This window comes from Candoia aspera, chromosome 2 (assembly GCF_035149785.1).
Source record: "Candoia aspera isolate rCanAsp1 chromosome 2, rCanAsp1.hap2, whole genome shotgun sequence".
In the NCBI taxonomy this organism is placed as follows: domain Eukaryota; kingdom Metazoa; phylum Chordata; class Lepidosauria; order Squamata; family Boidae; genus Candoia; species Candoia aspera.
In genome coordinates, this window is record NC_086154.1 from 74,590,626 (window position 1) to 74,613,457 (window position 22,832).

General features: G+C 37.9%; 1 protein-coding gene across 2 annotated transcripts in view; it reads right to left on the reverse strand.

The window, feature by feature from the left end:
• CNOT6 (CCR4-NOT transcription complex subunit 6) overlaps window positions 1–17,278 on the reverse strand; it is a 56,395-nt gene extending 39,117 nt beyond the window's left edge. Inside the window, exons 1-2 of one of the 2 annotated variants that reach the window (XM_063292252.1) lie at window positions 17,120–17,278; window positions 5,636–5,764 (exon numbers count right to left, since the gene is read on the reverse strand). The gene's annotated coding sequence lies outside the window, so the exon portion shown is untranslated. The remainder of the gene's footprint in view (window positions 1–5,635; window positions 5,765–17,119) is intronic. The other variant, XM_063292251.1, reaches the window with a different exon arrangement.
• Window positions 17,279–22,832: the final 5,554 nt, after the last annotated feature.

The window sequence follows — 22,832 nt, forward strand, 5'->3', positions numbered from 1 at the left end:
CCTACATGGCATAGGACCAGGTTACCCGAGGGACCGTCTCATCCCCTTAACATCGACCCGTTCCACCCGGTCATGCAGAGAAGGGCATGTTGCGAACCCCGCTGGTAATGGAATTCCACCTGGTGAGGTCCAGAAGGCAGACCTTCTCTGCAGTAGCACCCGTCCTTTGGAGCATTCTGCCCCCGGAGGTAAGGCAGGCCCCTTCACTCCTGGCCTTCCAGAGGAACTTGAAAACCTGATTCTGCCACCTTGCCTGGGGTGGGAGGGGCGCCAGTTCTTGGGGGTGGCTAGTATCATAGATCTCTCCCCAATGAATAAGATCTTCACCTCTTGGATTTTATATCTATTTTATCTTTATTTATTGGTTGTTATATAGTAATTTATATGCTTTTAATTTTGATTTTACTATAAACCGCCCAGAGTCCCCCTTTTGGGAGAGATGAGCGGTAATAGAAATTTGAAAAATAAATAAATAAATGTGTCAACAGACTAAAGATATATGAACCAGCCCAAATATCTCTAAGTGAAAGGGGAAAGAATTTTCCCCCTAATTTTCTCGTTTTCTATAGTCCCCTGTTTTTCTATGAATCTGCTCCAGAGCATTTCAAAATCCTTTGGAACAACTTCAGAGATGGAGAATGAGGTTGTAAACAAAAAGGGGAATTTGCAAGTTTTAACTCATGGAAACCTCCACAAAATCAAAAGCCTTTTGTGAATGGATCTATTTGATATAATTCATGATATAAAACTGTGTGCAAACTATCACAATACAGATATACCTACTTTAAGCCCAGAAATACAAATGTATTGTACTTATAGCACCTTCTACCAACCCAACATATGATCAATGTTATTAACTCCAAGAAACCAATACAATGTCAGAGCACAGAGGACAGTGAGTATATGCTTGCTATGGGAGGCTTTACATGCACAGCAACAATTACAAGCCATTCTCCTATGCTTATGATTCACTGGATTAAATGAAGCTTAATTTGAGAGTCTGGGGCTCAACAATAGGGGCTGTCTATGCAAAAAAAAAAATCACAGTGCTAGATTGAGAAATTCTCTCTCAAGCACCTGACTTTTATGCAATTATTAGATTGTTTTGAATTTTAATAAATATGAAGACAAGCTTATCTAGGTAGTGTCATTTTAAAAATGCAGTGCAAAATACCACATAATATCATAGCAGTAAAAATAGTTGCAGCAGATTCCTTTTCACAATATTTTAATTTTTAAGGCAGAAAATCAAAATAGAGACCATTCAACATTCATTAGCTAAAACACAGAGTAGATACTTATTTCTTCAATTAGTGTAGGTTTGCATAGCCCAAGGAATTTGATACAGTAAAATCATGTGACATAATTTTGATTCAGATTTTATTAATCAATTTACATGTTTACTGTTTTACTAACTTTTACTGGTTAAGCAATGTGATTTGGGAATGATATTGAATTGAACATTAGTAGTAAGATTCCTTTGTACAGAACTCAACTTTGTTGTTTCAAAGAAACAAAAAGCAGCCTTAATGAAATTCAAGTCTATGTGCCTCTCTATGTAATTTCCTCACAGCTCTCCTACTCCCCATCCTTATAGGAAGCAAAACAGACTGAATAGTTCAGTTGTAGGACTTCCTGTAGTTTGCAGTGTCTGTTGCAGGTCCAACTTTTGAGTAATGAATAAAGCTATTTATCTGTCATGTTCATCGTTCCAATGGTTTGAATACATCGTAACGTTTCACATGTCACTTTCCTGTTCCGTGTCTGTCATTTGTGGGGAGGGGAATTTCAGCCGTGCCAGGCTGTAATCTCCTTGCTGTTCTGCAGGAATGTATGTTGGGGTTATGACATGTATTCAAGGTTACTTTCCCAGGCCGATGTGTGATGGTTGCCAACACCTGGGAGGGGGTGGTTACTATGGTGGGGTGAGGGGCGGTATTGGGTTTGAAGCGAGGGTATTTAGTTTGTATTTCGCGCGCTTTGGCTCATTCTCAGCTTTCTCTGTATTTGCATACTATTCCTTTAATAAATCAGTTATCTTTAAGCCCGGGCTTGTGAGACTGAGTATTTGGGATTAGGCAACCATTACATTATCTATACATACATTTATCCATTTATTTAACTCTATCATCTAGGGAAAAAAATCAAGATGAAGCTATGCATTTCAGACATTAAGTCTGGCTTTTAACACCCTATGGGTTATTAAAAGTTGATAGACATTTTTGTATTATCTGTTGAAAGAACTAAACAAAGTCCCTTTTTCATTACAAACGTTACAAATCATGTATCTGCAAACGTGATTAAACAGCCATATCAATATAGCCAAATACGTTTTGTATTTTTCATTTTCTGCCTAATTTTAATCCTTTTTTCCTCCCTTGACTCAATTTTGTAACCCACTGAATCGTTCCAGATCATCACTTAATAAATGAAGGTTTTCTAGAAATGTTCTACTAGCAAGATTCATCCACGTACTCAGGTGAGGTTTATTTAACACAATTCCATATTTCTTTTTTTTTAGTAAGAATTTTACTAAGTTTGAAACAAAAAGAAAAACTACAAAAAAAGAAAAAAACTACAAAAAGAAAAGAAAAAAACTGAAAGAGTGTGAAACACAAGAAAAAAGAATTTTGAAGATTACATAAGGAGGTGACTTCCAACTTTCAACAAGGATATACAACAAATTCCATAATCAATCCCTTACTCTATATCAAACCAAGATCACATTGCTATAAATCATACCATTAGCACATTATAAAATCACTAAACGCATTTGCTCCTTCCCCTTATATATATATATATGTGTGTATATACACACACACACACACATATACATACATATATATATATATATATATGCGCGTGCGCACACACATACACAGACACACACACCTCCAAATCAACTCCCCCCAAACATTTATTTCCTTCCTACCACTATTCTATATATTCCTGTCCACTATAATAGAAATCAAATTATAAAAACATTTAAATTGTTTACTTTTATGATTGATAATACTATAACAATCTTAACCCTATGAAACCTAAAACTATTATTCTATCTTATAATTCTTAATAATCAAACAAACCTTAAAAGCAATCCAGTAAATCTTAATTGAAATCATTAAAGGATGAAATCATACAAACCTTAATATCAATCTAAATAAACATTCTTAATTCTCTACCCCACCTCAAAATAAACCAAAGTATTTACATATCTCCATATTACACACAAGACATTTTTCATACAGAAGTCAAACAGCCCAACTGCCCCCCTTGGAATCTCAGACTTCTCAGCAAAAAACCTCCCACAGAACAGCGCCTCTTTTTCTCCATAACATTCCATCAAAAAAACAACTACATTTGTAATCTGCAACTCAGATTGTCTCTTTGACCCCTTCACCACCAAGATGTAGTCATCACCTGGCATTTCAACAAAACATTCAATCTCACTGTCAGTAGAATCATCTCTTTGTTAAAATCTTCAACTTCTTCTACAACATCCTCAGCCAGATGACACATTTTAAAGATGGTATTTTCTGCAATGCCTCAAATGTCTTGCAGAATAGCTTGACAGGTATCATAAAAAATCTGTTTAAACTCACAGCAAAGCTCACAATGGAACTCTGAGAAAGTCTCCTTGAAATCCTCCATGTTTCAGGCAGTAGATTAAGGCATCCTCTAGATATTTGACTGGCGAACATAGGAGTTAATGAGTTAATGGAAGATCTCCGAAAGTTGTTGACACAAGAGAAAGTATGCTAACAAGCAGCTCCCAGAGAAAGTGAACAGAAAACTGAAGATTCGAAATAGCAGATTCAACATGTAGGAAAATGTTAAATCCTTCAAATTCAATACAAAAATAATAGTAGTGAGACGATTATTTATTCTCAATCCTCCTCAATATCCATATGGGAAAAGAAGCTGAAACTTTAAAAAAAATTATTTTTGAAAATTAATCCCAAAAATAATGACAAGCACCAAGAGAGATCATTTCTCCTTGCTGTAGAAAGTCTTAAGGTATATAACTTGAAAAAAATATATAAATTGGGTGATTTAGAAATGGGGTGGCTCAACCTAGTGTCCCTTAAGGCTACAGAGCGGCTTGGAAATGTTGATGTCCTGGCCTCCTGGTGGCTCTTACCCAATTGACATGAACGCTGTTTGCGATTCTCAGGCTGCAAGTCACCGTTCCAGATGGCAGATGGGATGATTCCGAGCGTTTTCTTTGTCTGTGAAATCGTTCTTGGGCTTCAGGAAAAAGCCTGCCCAAGCTCAAAAAAGAACCACCGCTGTCAGTTCTGTCCGCGGAGCTCGCGGACACAGCTGTTCAGTCGGCCATGTCCCCATCGGAAGTCCATAATTCCATATTTCTGACATACAAAATACACAGGAAAGTTCACATAATGTGGTTAGATGAATACTTCCCTTTAAGTATTGAGCAAACTCAAATATTTAATCTTCAATTATCTTTTATTTTTATATATTTATACATCACAGTATTATTTATTCAGTTGTTTGTATTTTCTAAACAATCAGCAATTACTGGTAGATCTAAATTACATAGAAAAAATACCAAAATCTCTCACTATATAGAGTTAATAATAGGTATTATTAGTGACCAATGTTTCAGGAATTCAGCCGATTTAATAGATAAAGCCTCAGCCATAGCCAGATATTCAGTAAGCAATGAGGTGAATTTAACTCTCACTGCCTAATTATGTTATCTTGTTTTGTATACACAAACTAAAGTGGATGAGGAAATTGAAAAATAACAGGAAAAAATAAGCCATACCATGTTATTAACTTTTGGAAGATCACTAGCCAGGGTTACCCCGGATAGCAAATCTCACTCAAACTGCAATTCACAGTATCAAAAGCAAAAGAAAGATTAACAGATACCAAGGTACATGTAATTCAATGCACCAAGAATTGTTTAGGTTATAATAAATCACAACTGATTTATTCTGGGTATTGCAGTCCTAACAAAAATGATAACTCCAGCTTGGAGAAAGCTGCTCTTGGAAATATCTCCAAAACATACAACCACTGTATTTTAAATGAATTAGCTCTATGTCAGCAAAAACTAAATTTCAGATGTAAATACTAAATTCCAGAGCAACTACAATATAGACATATGCTTGTTAAGAGAAACAAAGAGCTCATTCAAACAGCTCAGCAAATTCCTAGCTATCCTCACATCTTAAAAATAGATGGAACTGATTGGGACAGACATTAGATGTTTAGCGCCCATTAACTTTTCATGAAAGTGATTCTTATGTGCTACCATAAAGCTCTTATTATTTGTTCACTTCAGTAAGTCCAAAGAGAACCCAATTAGAGTACTGGCTTCTCGAAAACAAACTCCCTCTTAAGATATCATATGGGACACTGTAAATTTTATAAATTCTAATAGCCTAGAAAGAATGTTTTAAGGGATATTTTTGCAAAATAATTGTTTTGATTATAAAAGATGAGGATGTGCAGCATCAGGTCTATAAATTTGCAAGCCTAGTTTCTAAGTACATTAGGTACATTTAATAAATACACTATGCTATGTTATTTCAAACAAACAAGATTTTTCCCAGTGAAGTCCTATCAGCTGATTGATATAAAGCTTCCAAATGTACATATTTACCAGTAAAAGTGTGCCAGAGAATTAAGGAAATGTCATGCTTCTGTGGATTTTGCACTCTCTGACATCAGATTTGCAGTACTCCTAGTCAAGTCCACATTGGAAGCCATATATGGCTGACCACTAGAAGAGCTGCAAAACACATTAAGAACAGAGAAAATTCAGTTAGAGTAATGTTTCTATTTGGGGTAAAAGGAATTGTAGCAAATAAGCTAAAAACTGGTAGTCTTATTTGCATTGTTTTAACTTTTCAAGGCAGAATATTCAAATGCCTACCATTTTTATTGCTAAACCTCAAAGATCATCAAATAATTCATTTTTATTGATGAAGCAAGTTAGGCCTCTTTTTTTTTTTAATCTGTCCAATCATGCCTGGTTCTTGGAGACTGCCTGGACAAGTCCCTGCTGTTTTCTTGGCAAGATTTTTTGGAAGTGGTTTGCCACTGCCTCCTTCCTAGGGCTGAGAGAGAGTGACTAGCCCAAAGTCACCCAGCTGGCTTTGTGCCTAAGGCAGGGCTAGAACTCACGGTCTCCTGGTTTCTAGCCTGATGCCTTAGCCACTACACCAAACTGGCTCTTGGGTCTTCTTAGAAAAGCAAAAATATACTCAAGTATCTGAAAGTCAAGGTCACTACCTCCAACATTTTCAAGAACTGGAGCTCAATCGCTTGGGTGAACTATTTTTATAATAAAACCTGTTGATGTGATGTGATCTAAAATTATTTAATGCTTCATTTCATTTTTAGCCCTTAAATCAGAGTTAAAATACAGTTGTTTATGAACTTTCTAATTCAATCACTTAATGATCTTAATTGTGAGGAGGGGGTTGCATTATTCCAGATAAAATATTAGTGCAATATGGATACTGATGTTAGCAATGAATAAAGAAAAATGAATTGGATCACTAAGATGTGGAAGAAGTAATAGGACAATGAGCTGGATGTAAGGCAAGCAAGATAAGGAAATGGAGATGATACAGAATGTCTAAAACAGCTATCTGATTTGCACAACATGCTAGGCCACAATGTTGTCTTGGTTTAGCATGATACGTGAATCTCCTTGTCAGTAAAATGTGATTTATGGCTTAACAATAAACTCCCCAACTTTGGCTTATACAGTAAATTATGGTTAGGCAAACCATGGCTTAGCATATGTGAATCCAGCCAGAAGCTGTGATTCCTTTAAGCCCTATTTTGCTTTACCATGTTTTAATGAATTAAGCACAATTCACACAATAACAGAAACCAGAAACTAGCAAAGCACTTTATAGCTCAGCATGATGCATGAACTCAGCCAGTATGTCTAGAAGAGGTAGTGATGAAAGAAAAACAATGATTCCTCTAGGAACCATAAAGCTCCTTCTATGTCATTTTTAACTTTAAATCTTGCCATGTCACTTAAGAGAACAGTCAACAAGAGAGCAAACAAGAGATAAGTTGGATTGATACATTACACATTTGTTTGGTTTGGGCTTAAATCAATAGGTGAACCAACCCAACTCTGGCACATCAATCAGATCATACTGTAGCCTAATCAGAGGTTAAGAGCTGAAACCAATAGTACATACATGCCAAAAGTACACAGAACACAAGGTAAAACAAAGATCAGCCTTTATAGGTCTGTCACGATATGGCACATATAATTTCTAATACTCAAACAACATGTGCAGAACGCAATTGTATTTCTACAGCCTCTTAATAGCTCAAGTATTTCAGAAAACAATATATACAGTTCATCCCAACAGCTCTCCTACGCAATCATTCTTTGAAATGAGTTTTGATTCAGCCAGCTTGTTGCAGTGCCTGACACTGATCGGGATGAGAGGGAATAACTAGCCCAAGGTCATCCAGCTGGCTTCCATGCCTAAGGGAGAACTACAACTTGTGTCTCAATACTCCTCATCCAGCACTTTAACGACTAAGCCATGCTGGCTCTCATGCTTCCAATCAGAATATTAGGAAGAACAAGGTCTACAAAACTGAACAGATTTTCTTAACACTTTTTCTTACCCATTGAAAAATCACAGAGAGTACGTCTATATATGAGATTCCTGAAAAGAAAAACACTTTTCTATTCCATTGGACATATAAAGTTTGTGCCTGTATTTTGAATTCTTCAGAGATAAAGAAGTTACATGCACTTTGATAAACATTATGGGACCTCATCTATCTGAAAACTATTCTTCTTTTAACTAGGCCATGCAAGAACAGGTTGCCAAACAGATTGGGAAGTCTAAACCAATTATAAATTATAGATCTACGAGATGGTTTGATCGTGAATATGTGGTGGCCAAAAGAGTTCTAGTTAATGCTTATACATTGTTCCAACAACACTGTGCACATAGACAGGTTAAGTGGCCATTGCAGCCCAAGACAAAAATCCCACTCTATTCTGGTATACAGTAGCAGGGCACACCAACAATTTATACTACATGCCATCTCAGATCACTATGGAGTTTGGGAAGCAAATTTTAGAACCTAGTATGAATCTCCTCTAGCGGAAGCTCTGATCCTGTACCTAAATAATGAAACACTTCCAGATTGGCTGCCAGTTTCAGCGTCTAAAGTCACAAACCTTGTTAACACTCTTAAATTACCTAAGGCTCCTTGCTGCAATAAGATCTTGCCTGAAATGTTTTGGTATCTTGGTGGACCCATTTTGGCCTCTCTTTTTCCATATACTCTTTATTGATCAATCTGGAAACATACCTCCAGACTGGGGACTGGCCATAATCATCCCAATCTTCAAGAAAGGCAATAGGGGTAACCCTGTCCACTAATGACCTATAAGCTTGCTGAGCATCATCAAAAATTGGAAATTGAAAGAATGGCTAGCAGAAGAAGCTATCCTGGGTTATGAACAGGTGGCATTTAGGCCTGGTCATTCTACTCAGGGCCACAATCTTGTTTTATGCCATCTCCCTGAAAAATACAATGGAAAATCCAGAGCCTCCCTTTATGTGGCATTTGCTGACTTTAAATCAGCATTTGATTTGATTTCAAGCCCTCTCCTATGGTCAAAACTCAAGAGTCTTGGTACTGCTTTGAGATTACTGTTTCTAATCCAGAGGCTGTATAATGACTCCATGATTAGAATATGCTGTGACCCTCAGGATCTACTATCAAAGCCAATTTCTGTACACAGGAATGTTAGGCAGGGATGTCTCATTGCTCCTACCCTATTTAATCAAAAATGAACTTGTTGCTAAGGAACTCTAAGACCTAGACTTTCATCTCCCCAGAATTACACATATGAATGTCCCTCTATTACTTCATGCAGATGATGCAGTCATTATTTCCCAAATGCAGCTGGCCTTAAGCACACTCTTAACACCTTAGTGCACTACTGTAGGGAACATCAACTTGTGATTAACTGCTAGAAGACCAAAATAATGGCCTTTGCTAACACATTTAGGAATCTCTACTGGGTAACAGAAGGCCAAGAGACTGAGCAGGAGATTTTTTTTTAATACTTAGGTGTGATCTTTAATACATGGGGTCATAAAGTGAATATTTAGCCATTCTAAAGTTTTTTTCACACTAAAGATGGAGAATGTATCCCTGTGGCTTTAAAACTATTAACAGCTAAATCTCTGGCTCAGCTGCTTTATGGTTCCCAGCTAAGTCCCTACCCAAATCATAGATCAATGGAAGTGGTGCAAACTAAGTTTATCAGAATTCTGTTCCATGTCCCAAAATGCATATCCAAAAGTATGTTAAGAGCTTGGCTATTAATTATTAATTACTGGCTCAAGTGCCACCATTTTCCAGATGGACTGATTCCATCCATCCTATCTGATAAACTTCAATCTACATGGTCACAACTAATTCTAAAAAAACCTTCCTTCCTGTGGCTTTCCTCTTTGAGTTCTTCTTGAATTCATTCAGGCTAAGACAGTCATTAGAAAATGGTTCCTGGACATTGATTATCAGACTAAGAAAGGTCTTATTCCTAAATCTCAATTTAATTATCCCAGATGAAAACCAGCCAATTATATAAATTCATTAATCTCCCCATCACAATTAATGCTCTTTTTTAGGACCAGATTCAACAGCCTTCCCTCAGCACCTCTATATGGGAAATTAAATAAGGTTCATATGCCTAGCTGAACCTGCCCTCGTGGTGAGGGTTCAACTGAATCCATCCCACATGTGTGGTTACATTATGATACCCTAAGAAATCTAATCTTTCCTCTGTTGCCATATGTTTCAGGTTGGCCTGAGGAATTTTAAGATGACTTTCTTCTATTAGATATGAAAAGTCCTATCACATATAAAGTAACCAAGTTTTGTATTATAGCAGTGAATGTGCATAAACAATTGGTCTCAGGCTTATATTAGTAATTACTTTTATATTTGTATCTTAATAATTCTTCATATTCCAGATTTTAAAATTTTAATAGGATGATTTATATCTGTTTGTCAAATTATTTTTTATAAGTTGAATATTTACTTCCCCTTTTAGATTTAGATACAAATTTTATTCAAGAATTTTAGCTTTAATAATGTGTACTGCTATAGCACTTATCTTTTTACTCATACCAGATGTGTATACTTCATTTTATTGTACTCTCTCTCTCCCCCCACCTTTTTGGGGGCTGATCATCAACTGAAATAAATAAATAAATGTACAGGAAAATACAGGCTTTAAGGAGAAAACTTTGGCAGAATGCAGGCATTATACACTGAATACTATTGTATGCATTCTACATATTTCAAATATGTTATCTTGGGTAAATTGCATTATTTTTTTTTTAAATACAGGAATCCTTTGCTATTTTACAGATGACAATACCTATTTTGATACAATGGTGCATAGCAATATCACTTATGTCTGTGAAACCTAGCCTATTCTAGTTTAAGACAGTAAAACACTACATGTTTTTGACCACTGCTGTTTACATTGCATCCTTGACATTAAATTTCCAATTATCTGAAATGAAGAAGTCCAGAAAAAGTGTAAAGTAGTGGCCATCTCAGGCTTAATGAAAACCAGATAATGGAAATAGATCGGTCATGTGTTAAGAAGACATGACAACCAACAACCAAAGCTGGCTTTCACTAGCTTAAATTAACCTACATAGAAATGGCCCCATGGTTGGGTTCAGTACACTAAAAATATTCATTTAAAAAGAAGCATAAAACATTATACTGAAGCCCCTAGTCGGAAAGAGAATAGCATAAACATATATACAAGCATGTAGTCACTTCCAATCGTAAGTAGTAGAAACAAATGATAAAAGAAATTTAGGTGCCTCCTGCACCATGAGCAGCCCATACCCGTGTAGACAGGTATTGTAGTAATAAACAAGTACGCAAGCTATATTCACTGCACAATATGAATGAACTTAGTTTTCTAGCAAAATACAGCCCCAGCTAAGCTTCTTTCCAAAGCTAATTATGCTGTAAGTAGCCTATGCTTCAAGCAATTAAGAAAGACAAATAGTATTGGTAGGTAGGCAGATGCTGGACAGGAGACTGTCCACATGGGCATTTGTGTTTGCACGCCTATTACAAAAACAAAACTGGCTAAGTGAAATTAATATTTGGCTTAAGAGTAATTTTCAGGGTAATTAAGAATCTTCATATTGTACCATGCAATTTCTCTCTTACACAAAGAACAGAATACTTTCCCCTATTCAAATTCCATGTTATCAAATATGGCATATCATACCTATGATTCTGTAGCCTTGTTACACACTTTATATACCTCCTAGTCATACAATTTACTGATGTCAATACACAGTACAGTTGTCCAAGGATGAGTTAGTGAGTTCTTAATGAATTTGCCAGCATACACCTGTAGCAGCCACAAGCGCTACATGCTTTTTCCCAATTTGTGGAAATACAGCAAAACACAACAGGTACAGCTTCTTGTCCTTTCCAAGTAAATTCAGACTATTGTATCTGCTTCCATAGTGCTGAGATTCAGCAAGCTTCATGCCATGCAGCTATTTTAGCAGCTGACCCCCACAGTAGGGAAAGTACTCTACAGTGCATAAAAAAGATGTAATTTCAGTAATCTATTAATTTTGCAGGCTGCCTCAGAGGATTGCAATATTAAAACAAAGAGTTCTACACTGCCCACTACTTCTACCTTCAGTGACAATGGGCAAAAACTTGTTTCTCAAACGTTAATTACATCAGACCATGATTCATTTTGGTGAGGAAAAATCTGTTTTACTTATTTGTGGTTTTATACTACTGCAGGTTCTGCAGAGACATCTAAATAAAAATGCAAGGTGTTTCCTATTCTGCCTTAGCATAAGTGATTCCCTAAACTTTAGCCTCTATTAAACTATTGCCTCTATTTACAGGGGCAAATAATTCCTGCTCTGCATGTGTCTTCCTAGACCCAATTCTCAAGCCAGCTCCCAACACAGGTAAGTGAACAGGTGATCTCATTTTGTTCATCTGCACCCTTTCCACCTAAAAACACAGGAGAAAACATCCACTGAAAGCAATAGGGATTCAAATGCCTAATTTCATATCCTGTATCTGAAGGCAAGCGTACAAGTCATACACAGATGTTATCCAGCTGACATGGCTCTTGTTTTGTCTCACATTTTAGGAAAAACTGACTTAAAATCTCAGTTTTGAAGACAATGCACAAGTTGTCCAGTAAGCATGTAACAAGACATGTTCTCATAAAATTGCTAGTTCAAGAACAGCGGTTCTGTTCAGACTTATCAAAATGTTTGCTTTTTAAGAAAACTTAAGTATTAATCTATTTTCAGCTATTTTTTTCAGGAAATACATTTAGCCCATCAAGACTAAATTGTCAAATTTATTTTTAAGCCACACACTTTGGGGAATAATTAATGTTTTTTCTTAGTCACTTTGAATCATGTGTGCATTAGCAATAGACATATATAAGTTATAATATACTGACTTCAGCTATTTTTACAATTACTTCAAGTTGTACAAAACCAAAATTGTGTAACCTAATTTACAGTGTCAGAATGCTAGTTCTTTAGCCAATCAAGACTAAATTGTTAAATTTATTTTTAAGCTATTGTAAATTAACCTAATTTACAATGTGAGAATCCTGAAAAGTACCTCACTGCTCCACTAATTATGTTTTGTAATATTTGTCTAATACCATACCTCAGTCTGAAGCAAGTCACCATATTGTCTGGAGTATTTTGAGCAGAAGTTAGAATGCTCACACAAGTGTAATATAAGCTAATATAACTTATTGCACTAAGACATAATGTGGCTAGGTTTTAGATTAGTGTTATATGTGAATCCAGCCACTATAATGTGTAAACCATGGATAAGTTGCATTTTCAGTTGACTTTGGGGACACCACTTGAAGCATTCCTTGTGTTGAACTATTTCAATTGCTTTTGTTTGATTTGTTCATTGCAAACAGCTGAAAGTCTATACATTTTGACAATCCACCTGATTTGCAATAGGGGTTGAATAATTTCAATTACAACTGTATATGAACCATGTCACTATGGTTAACATTCTCCTGGCTGCTATAGGCAGATAAATGTTTCGTCCAGGTGAGTGAGATTAAAAGAGTGATGGAATGCTTTGCCCCTGACAGTTCATTCTGTTTCTATTTGTATGAGGGAAGACAGAAATCTCATTCATCACAGAAAATAAAACAGGGTACAGGCAATGGTATGAAGCATTTCATCCATCCTCCACCAATCTTCTACATTTCCATTTTGGGCATACAAGATACAAAACTTATTTCCATATGTCTAATGTAAGAACCAAGATGTTGACAGCAAAGGTTATAAAGGGTTATGCCTTTCCTCTGCTGCCAACATGAGGTGTTGTTATACTAAAGACAGAGATAGTGAAGTTTCTGGGCACCTATCATAAAAACAAGCACATTAATTGCTGGCCTTGCAGGAACAAACTTCATTTTCTCAAAATTTAATACAAAGATGCAGCAGTTTGTGGCAAAGGGAAGCTGTTCTCCTCCTACCATCTTGCTTCATAACTTATGATGGATGAACAGGACGGTACTTAAAATCATAGGTGAATGAACAAACAAAGTGCTCCCCAATGGAAGAAAGACCATTCAGTCTACCTGGTTTCTATGTTTCATGAGGTAACATAGCTCTTTTTGTAAATATACTGCAAATATCAAGAAAAAGGCCTGCAACAAAAGCGTGATTATTTCAACTCAACACCACCAGTCAGTGAAAGCCTCTTCCAAGTACTCAGTACGCAAGTACAAAGAGCCAGGTACTGTTCCTTTCTATCCTATGTGTAACTAGACTAATTTTTATTCATAAATGCTGACAAAGAACAGACTGAAAGTTCCACGCATCTATCATTACCATGAGAAAATAAGAATCTTATATTTTGAAGGCCAGTAACTTTATAAACTTCAACTTCAAATTATCCTAGTGTTCTGCCATTTTAGTGATAAACTAATGTTCAAGTACTACAGCTGGAGTTCATAATGTCATGCCCCATACTCATCTCAGCTAAAATAATCTTTTGCACACAAGCTTAGGGATTTCGTGAACAAATGTAAACCCCATCAGTGCAGCATGTACAAAATAAAAATTAAAGTAAACAAAATCACACTTGTATTGGACATAAATAGCAGTTGGAATATGATCCCCAAATCCTCACAGGGGATCCTGCATATAGGATCTGAATCTCAACATATGGCTATGCGTGTTATTTAAACTGTATCTATTTCATATTCAATGAAGATTTAATATAGACAAGTTCAGTTAATTTAGGAACATCCTCTGCTGCCTTGATTTTAATTAGTTTTCCCCCCCAAGAAAAATTATCATACAATAGTGTGACTGAGTTTAGTTTTCCTTTTACAGTGAGAACTGCAAAAGTTTATCATTATGTAAAACATTTCAGAGGATCAAAAAAAGGAAGACATAAAATACTAAAAATAATTACCTGCCCATGTATTTATTTTAATATGTCCGTTCTTCCTCAATGATTCAAATACACTAAACAGCCTGAATTTATCAAGACTGTGTTGAAAAGTTCAAGGAAAGTAATGCATATCAGTCTCCTTTATAAAAATGAACTGATCCAAGAGATTCAGGTGAAAAGGGAATAAAACTTTAATCCATATGTGAATGATTTCAACAACAGTATGAATAAACCCCCAGAGAAGGCTTAATTCCTAGCAGCACACTCCAGAGTCCAGACGAACCAGCAGGGAGAACACAAGGTGGATAGATAGATAGTTCTGTAAAATTACCCCAGTGAAAAACTTGATAAATCCCCAATTATGGCACCTGCTCAGGTATGAAAACAAATGCAAAATACAATACAAGTCAATACTTGCAAACCTTTACTTTCATAAAAAATCATTACCATAAGCATTCCTTAACCCTCTTGAATTTTAAGTCTGTTACTAACATAACATAATTTTGAAATGTATCAAACGCTGCCAAAATGTATAACTATTTAGGACACAGTTCACATATTCTCTATTGGAATTTATTTAACATAATCACATGAATACAAAAGTTAAGAGAATAATCATCTCATTATCTAGTTTATTAAGATAATGTTGAAAAATTCTGAAATGATCCAGATATTAAACTAAACATTCGTAATATTTTGTTTCAAGTTTTGGAAAATGTTATCAACTCTTGCCATGAACCATATAAAATTAATAATAATTAGATTGCTGCAACAGACAAGAGGTAAGTTACTCATCAGTTATCACAAAAGTTTGTTAGCAAACATTTACAGATTGCATGCTTACATATCCAAAATGGCCAATATGAAAACAACACTGCATATGGAAATAACACATAAAACATGACTTCCAATAATGCAATTTACAATTTTTGTTGTCCATCTAGGCTTTCCTTTTATTCCCAACCACAAGAAAGTTCAGGTTTCTCACCAACATACTATCCTTTATAGGATAACCCTCTCTACTCAAAGAACAGACTTGCTTTTGTACCTAGCCCCAAAGATTTGCATTTCAACCCTTCTGTTTACACCTGTATGTGTGGTTTACTGTCTCTGTAGGCCAGCTGTCTTTCTACACATAAACTCAACTCCTGCCCTTATTTCACTACATTGGACAACATGGCTGTCAATCATTTCAGCTAATGCTCTTTCCTTTCTATTTCAGACACAGGCTGTCTATTGTCACATCCGTATTACCAGCTAGGCCTTTCAGCAGCATATCATGAACTATGGATTCTGTTCCCAGCAAGCAGGCTTGTCTATAAATTTCATTAAAGTCACAATCTATTTTTCTTTCAGAGGGGAGAGAAAAGAGACACTGCTTTAATGCTAGAGTCCCTCTTTTCCTTCCTTACTCCTAAATAGCCCAGAAGAGTTCCAGCCTTCTGTCTTGTTAAAACAGTTTCGTCTCCTCCTGTCATTATTGTCTTAATTGTTTTTAGTATAAGCAGATACTAAAAGGATTTTGGTGCACTGGAGCCAAGCGTCCATCTTTTGGCAGACCAAGTTACTAATGAGCTTCCAAAAACCTAATGGCACATCAAGGAAAAGCTTCTCCCCCACCCCCACCACCCCAGCTCTTGTCAACAAGGGCTGAGCACGTCACTTCCTCCAGAACCTTCCCATAGCTTCCAGGAAGGCTCACCCGCCCCTTTTAGTGGAAAACATCCATCCTCTTTCGCAGACTAAAACTTTTTCTTCTTAGGGACTCCGGACAATTCCTGCCATCCCTTAGAAGGCTCCGTGCCTCCCCTAAAAAGCCGTGCTTTCTGGATCCATTATGTCAGCACTAAAGCTCCCAGATCGTGGTCACCACCATAACTCACGCACGCACGCACGCACACGCCCCCCCCGGTAAAGATTTAAGAGACCTTGTACACAACACCTGGACCGCAATAGGTCCCCCCTCGAGCGAACGCTCGCAAACCCCGTTTCCTTCCGGTAGTGCTGGCAGCCCCCCGCCCGCCGGAGTCCCCCCATCCCCGTCAGAATTCCGAGCCAACCGCTCCACCCAATTAATGCCTTTCACACCCTCCGGCTGGCTGGGCCTCGCATTCGCCCCATTCCCGTCCCTCCCTCCTCTGAGAACAACACCTCTCTTACTCTCCAGAGTAGTAATTCTCGCTTCCTCTTCCCAACCCGCACTTACTACTAGCAAGAGAGCCGCGCTGGCTTCCCCGGCCCACGAATACACCCACTCCTCGGACCAGCAGACGCTCGCCATCTGCTGCCCTGACCTCCAAAGCACCCATCATCCCCACCCCCGACAACCCGACCCACAGTCGGTTTCCTTGCTCCCTCCCCCGCTCCGGGATATCAGCGCACGCTTCCCTCCGCAGCCGACCTTTCTGCCTCGCAGCAGATTCACTCACTCCGGCAGTCATTAACCCCGAGGAGCCCTGACCGTTTCCCTCCTCCTCGGTTGCCCACCTCCGCCCCCTCCCATCTCGCCTCAGGCCAGGCCCCCCCCGCCCGATCGATCCTCCAGAGGGTGGGAGGGAGCGGAGCGGAGCAGCCCTACCAGCGCCTCCCCCCCCCTCACCTCCCCCCTCCCCCGTACCTGTAACTGCAGCATCCCCGTCTCTGAGCTGCCGGCCTGGCTCTTTGTTTCCTGCCGCGGGCCGGACGGGAGAACTGGCTCCCCCCGCCTCCTTCGCCTCCTCCTCCTTTTCCTCCTCCGCCTCCTTCTCACACTCATTGAAAGCAAACAAGCATCATGGCGGCGGCGGCGGCACGGGAAGCGCCTAGGCCCGTCCCACATCGCTCGGATCGGCGGGCGAAGACCGCCCACTCCTCGCCGCGATTGGACGGCCAGCGCGGGGGCGGTCACGGCGGGCGGCTATGGCTGCGCAGAGCGAGAGAGATGCGGGCCGAGACGGTGAGGACTGGCCTTCGAGGGATGCGGCTGCGCCTCGTCGGCGCTTGCGGGGAGCAAGCAGCGACAGCAGCCCCGGGGAAGAGGAGCAGTGCAAGTCGAGGCATTGCCCACTGGGGAGGGAGCTCCACGGGGCGCCGTAGTGCTGACCTCCGGGTGTGCAGGTGTGGGGCACGAGTGGTTGGAGAGACTGCGTATCAAAAAAAATCTCAGGGCTGTGGGCTGTACTGCATTTAGACTTGAAACCATAGGTCCAGAGATTCAGGCCAATAGTATTTACATATGGCAAGCTGGAAGCTTGTAATTCACTGCCAACTGTTGTAGTTAATGGCAGCCAGTTTGGATGGTTTTAAAAAGAGACTGGGTAGGAGGATCAGGCTGTCCCGGACTAGTAATAGTGATCATAGTTTACTCCTTGAATCTTAGGCAGCATGCCTTAAACAATAGTTGCTGGGAAGTGAAGTGCCAGAGGAAAGGGTCTGTCACTCCTGCACCAAATCAGCAAAGAGCCTAATTGTGTAAAGGTCTCCCTAGATCTTAAGTTAAAAAAAAAATCCGGGAAACAGGCCATGACAAACTCTTATTACTGTACTGCCAAAAATCAAAACCAACAAAATCAAGTCCATGTAGGCATCATGAAAGCTAATGTCCATGCTTAAACAAGATAAGCTTCTGTCCTTTGAATTTTCTAATGTATATTGGAAGAAGATTCTGTATTCTTACTTTTAACTATTCTATAATCATTGTGTAACAATGATAATTAAAATTACTTTGAAAGCATAAGCTATTTGGTCTAAATGATCTCTTATCAGGAATATTCAATTTTAGACTTTAGATTCACTGAATCATGCAAAATTCAGTGGGTTTTAATTTCTGAGTAAATGTATATTGAATCTGTAATACAAAGAAAAGCAGAATGAGAAGCATGCTAAGTGATTCCTTGATGCAGTATGAAAAAGCCTGTTGATATGGGTAAGGTTTAAAAGACTGTAAAGTGGTATTTAATACGAACCAAAACATACCTGAACTGGAGTTACATATGTCAGGATTTTGTGTCCAATGGGGTAGACCTAATGTTCTAAACATCATCTAGATTTTGAATTGCTAAGCCTGGATGTTGAAAGACTCAGTAATAACTCACTTAGCTGGAAAAGTATTAAACCATTAACATGTTTTAATATAACAGAGAATTTTTATCTCAAAGTATATCTTCCATTTTATGGGACGCGGTGGCGCTGCGGGTTAAACCGCTGAGCTGCCGATCGGAAGGTCGGCAGTTCGAAACCGCGCGGCGGGGTGAGCTCCCGTTGCTCGTCCCAGCTCCTGCACACCAAGCAGTTCGAAAACATGCAAATGTGAGTAGATTAATTGGTACCGCTTCGGCGGGAAGGTAACGGCGTTCCGTGCAGTCATGCTGGCCACATGACCCGGAAGTGTCCCTAGGGACAACGCCGGCTCCAAGGCTTTGAAACGGAGATGAGCACCGCCCCCTAGAGTCAGATTCGACTGGACTTTACGTCAAGGGAAACCTTTACCTTTACTATATCTTCCATTACACATTTGGCTGAGCCATTTTTTAAAATGAAAATGAGTTTAAGACAACTAAAAAATGTAAATGTTGTAAATGTTTGGGGAATTGTTTTAAAAACAATTCCCCAAACAATTGCTGAAATTTTTTTTTAGAACTGATAGAAATGGAGCTTAATTTTTATTGTATTTAAGAAATACATTACAGAAAGTAAAGATAGATATTTCATAATTTACTGCATTATCATATGAAAATGATCAGGTCCTTTGAATATTGCAAAGGAATTGCATGCTACTTATTTAAGTCAGTAATGGGAAAAAATCAGAAAGAACTCCTTTTAAAAATATGTAACTGTTTACATTATGCTACAAGTAAATTCAAATGTAGGGTCCAATGGTACTGTATTGCAAGATAATTTCTAGTTTTCTGAATTTAGAGGTTGTACAATTCAGAGTTTTGAAAATATTGGATTTATTTCAGTAAAGCATTTTAACTGGACCTTGCAATTAGAAAATGGCATACATTTATTGGGTAGAGTGTATGTTGCAAACAAGGTAATACTAGAAGGCATTTTAATTGAAAAGTACCTGGTGCCTGTGAATCTGTTTTGTAGCATATATTTACTAAAATAATGCAAACATTTTGACTGTAATTAGTGGAAGCAATAGCTCTCTGGTTTGTACACTGAATGGAATCTGACTAATTGCCTTTTCAAGTACAGTAGACTCTCAGTTAACTGGCGCCCGTGGGGATTGGTAGATGCCAGATAAATGTAGTTTCTGGTTGCTTGAGAGTTATTATTAAACCCTAATACCCACTAGATGGCAGCAGAGAGATACAGGGTTTTTTTTGCCAGTTGCTTGAGAGTGCCAGTTTTTCTGGTTCTATTTTTGTGCTGGTTGCTTGAGAGTGCTGGTTGCTTGAGTTCCAGTTAACTGAGAGTCTACTGTATATTATATAAAATTAATGTTGTCAACACTTACCAGTTTTTATTCAAAAGAAGAATAATCTTTACTGAACTTGTGATCTTACTTGGTAACATATTCATGGACTTACTAATTAAGCATTATTATTATTATTATTATTATTATTATTATTATTTGTAGTAGTAGTAGTATGGCTACCATACTTGGGCTACAAAAATCTGGATGGCCATTAGAGGCAGTAAAAGATACAGAAAACCTAACTCTATGCTATCATCTAGTGGTGGTCTGGGCTTTTGCCACCAACTTATTGAAGCCACCACCATCATCATCAAACTAATTATCAAAAAGAAAAAGGTTGCATACATATTGAAATATGCAATACGTATTAGCAATATAATGTAACTCAGCATTAGTTATCAGGGAAATATAATAAAGGAAAAGCTATGGAAAACTATGGTGATTATGTTATAAATAGAAAATTTCAAAAGAACTGACTATATTGCTCAAAAGTCATGACCCTTTCTTGAAAAACCTTAATTCAAATGTTGACAAATTACATGTATCAACAAACTTGCTGCAGAACACAAAGATTTATCCTTACAATTTGTATAATCATTCTTATAGCCAGTCCTCATTCCCCAAAAATCCATAGTTCTTGAATTCTTAATAGTGTCCAAATTCTTCCCAAGAAGAACATATGCATCTTTAACACATAGTGCTTTTCCTAGAGTCATTTTTTTTATTTCCACCCAAAATGTAGTAAAGTGGTAGTGTTTCTGTACCAATTCCTGACTTTCATCTCCAACAGCAAGAAAATTACAACTAAGCCTTACAGTATTAAATATTTTTGAGACGTCCAATATACAGAAAGCATTTTTTTTCTGTATAAATCTCAAGATCAGAGGAAGCTAATTTCAGTTGCTTAAAGCAACCTTCCACTGATTATCAGGACAGGATATTTAAGCTCTTTATTCCAGAGAACATGTAAATCAGCCTTTCTCAACCTCTGGAGGAATGCTTGAAATATTTTTCAGGCCTCAGGGAACCCCTGCACATTCAGGCTCAAATATAGGCCAGAAGTTACAAAATTATTATATTTGTTTCATGTGTAGGCCTGTATATATACATTAACAGTGTTCTGAAGCTAGAAAGAAACAATGAAACTGACCTCTTTAATGTGATCTTGCCCACATTTGAAATAATTTTTAAACTGTGATGTCCCAGAGAACCCCTAGTGACCTCTCACGGAACCCTAGGATTCCACCATGGAAGCCTGGTTGAGAAACCCTGATGTAAATAATATTTTATCGATTTCCTGTAAAAAAGGGGATACTGCCTTAGTTACTCCTTTGACTTAAATGTTTCATCTGTTCAAACTTACTTCCCTTCCTACTGCTTTGAACTTCTGTGATTTTCCCTCCTTTAGTCAAAGGTTACTACTAGTACTACTACTATTCCTTTTTATTCTTATAAGTATTGTAATTATATTTAATTTGTTGTAGCATTATTTAAAAGCAAACCAAAAAAAGAGGAGAAACCCAAGAAATAATATGGACATCTCTATATAATCATTAGGGATCAAGCTACATTCAAGGAAAATTTTCCCTATTTTCTTAAGTAACTGAAAAAAAATAGATCGAAGATGGGAATCTCAAGCCATTACTTTCCAGATTCTCCTACACTGAACCCCTTTTCAGTGTATGAAAAGAAGATGGGGTGTGGATTTGTGAAGGGACTAAGGTCATAAAGCCACCTGAGAGATGGAGGAAGATAATTTAACTTTTGATTTGAGTTTTATTCTTCACTGTGGCATAAATCTAAAGTATTTTCTGTCTTAGACCATTGCCTTCACATCTTCTCCAATTTGAAACAATGAGTAGTTAAATATTGTTTTTCATTTTAGGGATGAAAGAATGTATGTACTTATTTAGAAGACTTATATGGCTGCCTATCCTATACGTGATTGTTCTAGGCAGCTCACAATAACATTCAATAAAAACAGAATAAAAACAAGCAACAAGCACCACATCCGTGGATGAAAAGCAGTGGACCTGTCCTCCCACATTTCTACTGATGCCCCAAGATACATAAGCCGGGCATACCACTTTGGCCCATTGTATCATTACCAGGGACTCCCACATATAACATAGCTAAAGAGCTTACCAAGAAACTCAGACACCTCACAGAGGAGAGTGAACATTCGATCAACTCCCCGCTACAGTGTCTCCAGAAAATCAAAAACGTAAAAATAGAAGAAGATGAGATCATGGTATCATTCAACGTTACAGCTTTCTTCACATCCATAGACCCAGCACTAGCGAAAGAATCTATGGCTGCAGTTCTGCGCAACACACCAGACCTAGCCAAATACACCAAAATAGAAATACCCAAGATAATGGACCTCATCAACCTCTGCCTTACAACCTACTTCCAGTTTGATGGAGAAATATACCAACAGATCAAAGGAACACCCATGCGATCACCAATTTCAGGACTTATAGCAGAGATCGTAATGCAGCGTCTGGAAAGGATAGCACTCCCACATATACAACCTGACATATGGATCCAGTATGTAGGTGACACTTCTGTCATAATACAAAAGAGACAACTGGAAGAAACCCACAAAACCATCAATAGCATCTTTAATGGAATAAAATTCACAAGGGAGGAAGAAAACAACTCACTACCATTCCTGGACATCCTCATCAGTAGAGGAAATGATGGTAAATTAGAAACCCAAGTCTACAGGAAAGCTACCCACACCAACCAAGTGCTCCACTACCAAAGTAACAATCCAACCTCCCACAAGGGAAGCTGTGTAAGAACATTATTCAGACGAGCACTTACACACTGCAGCAACCCAGAACACCAGAAAAAAGAAAAAGAACATCTGCACAGCATCTTCCAACAAAATGGATACCCCTTCAACTTTATCAAAAAGTGC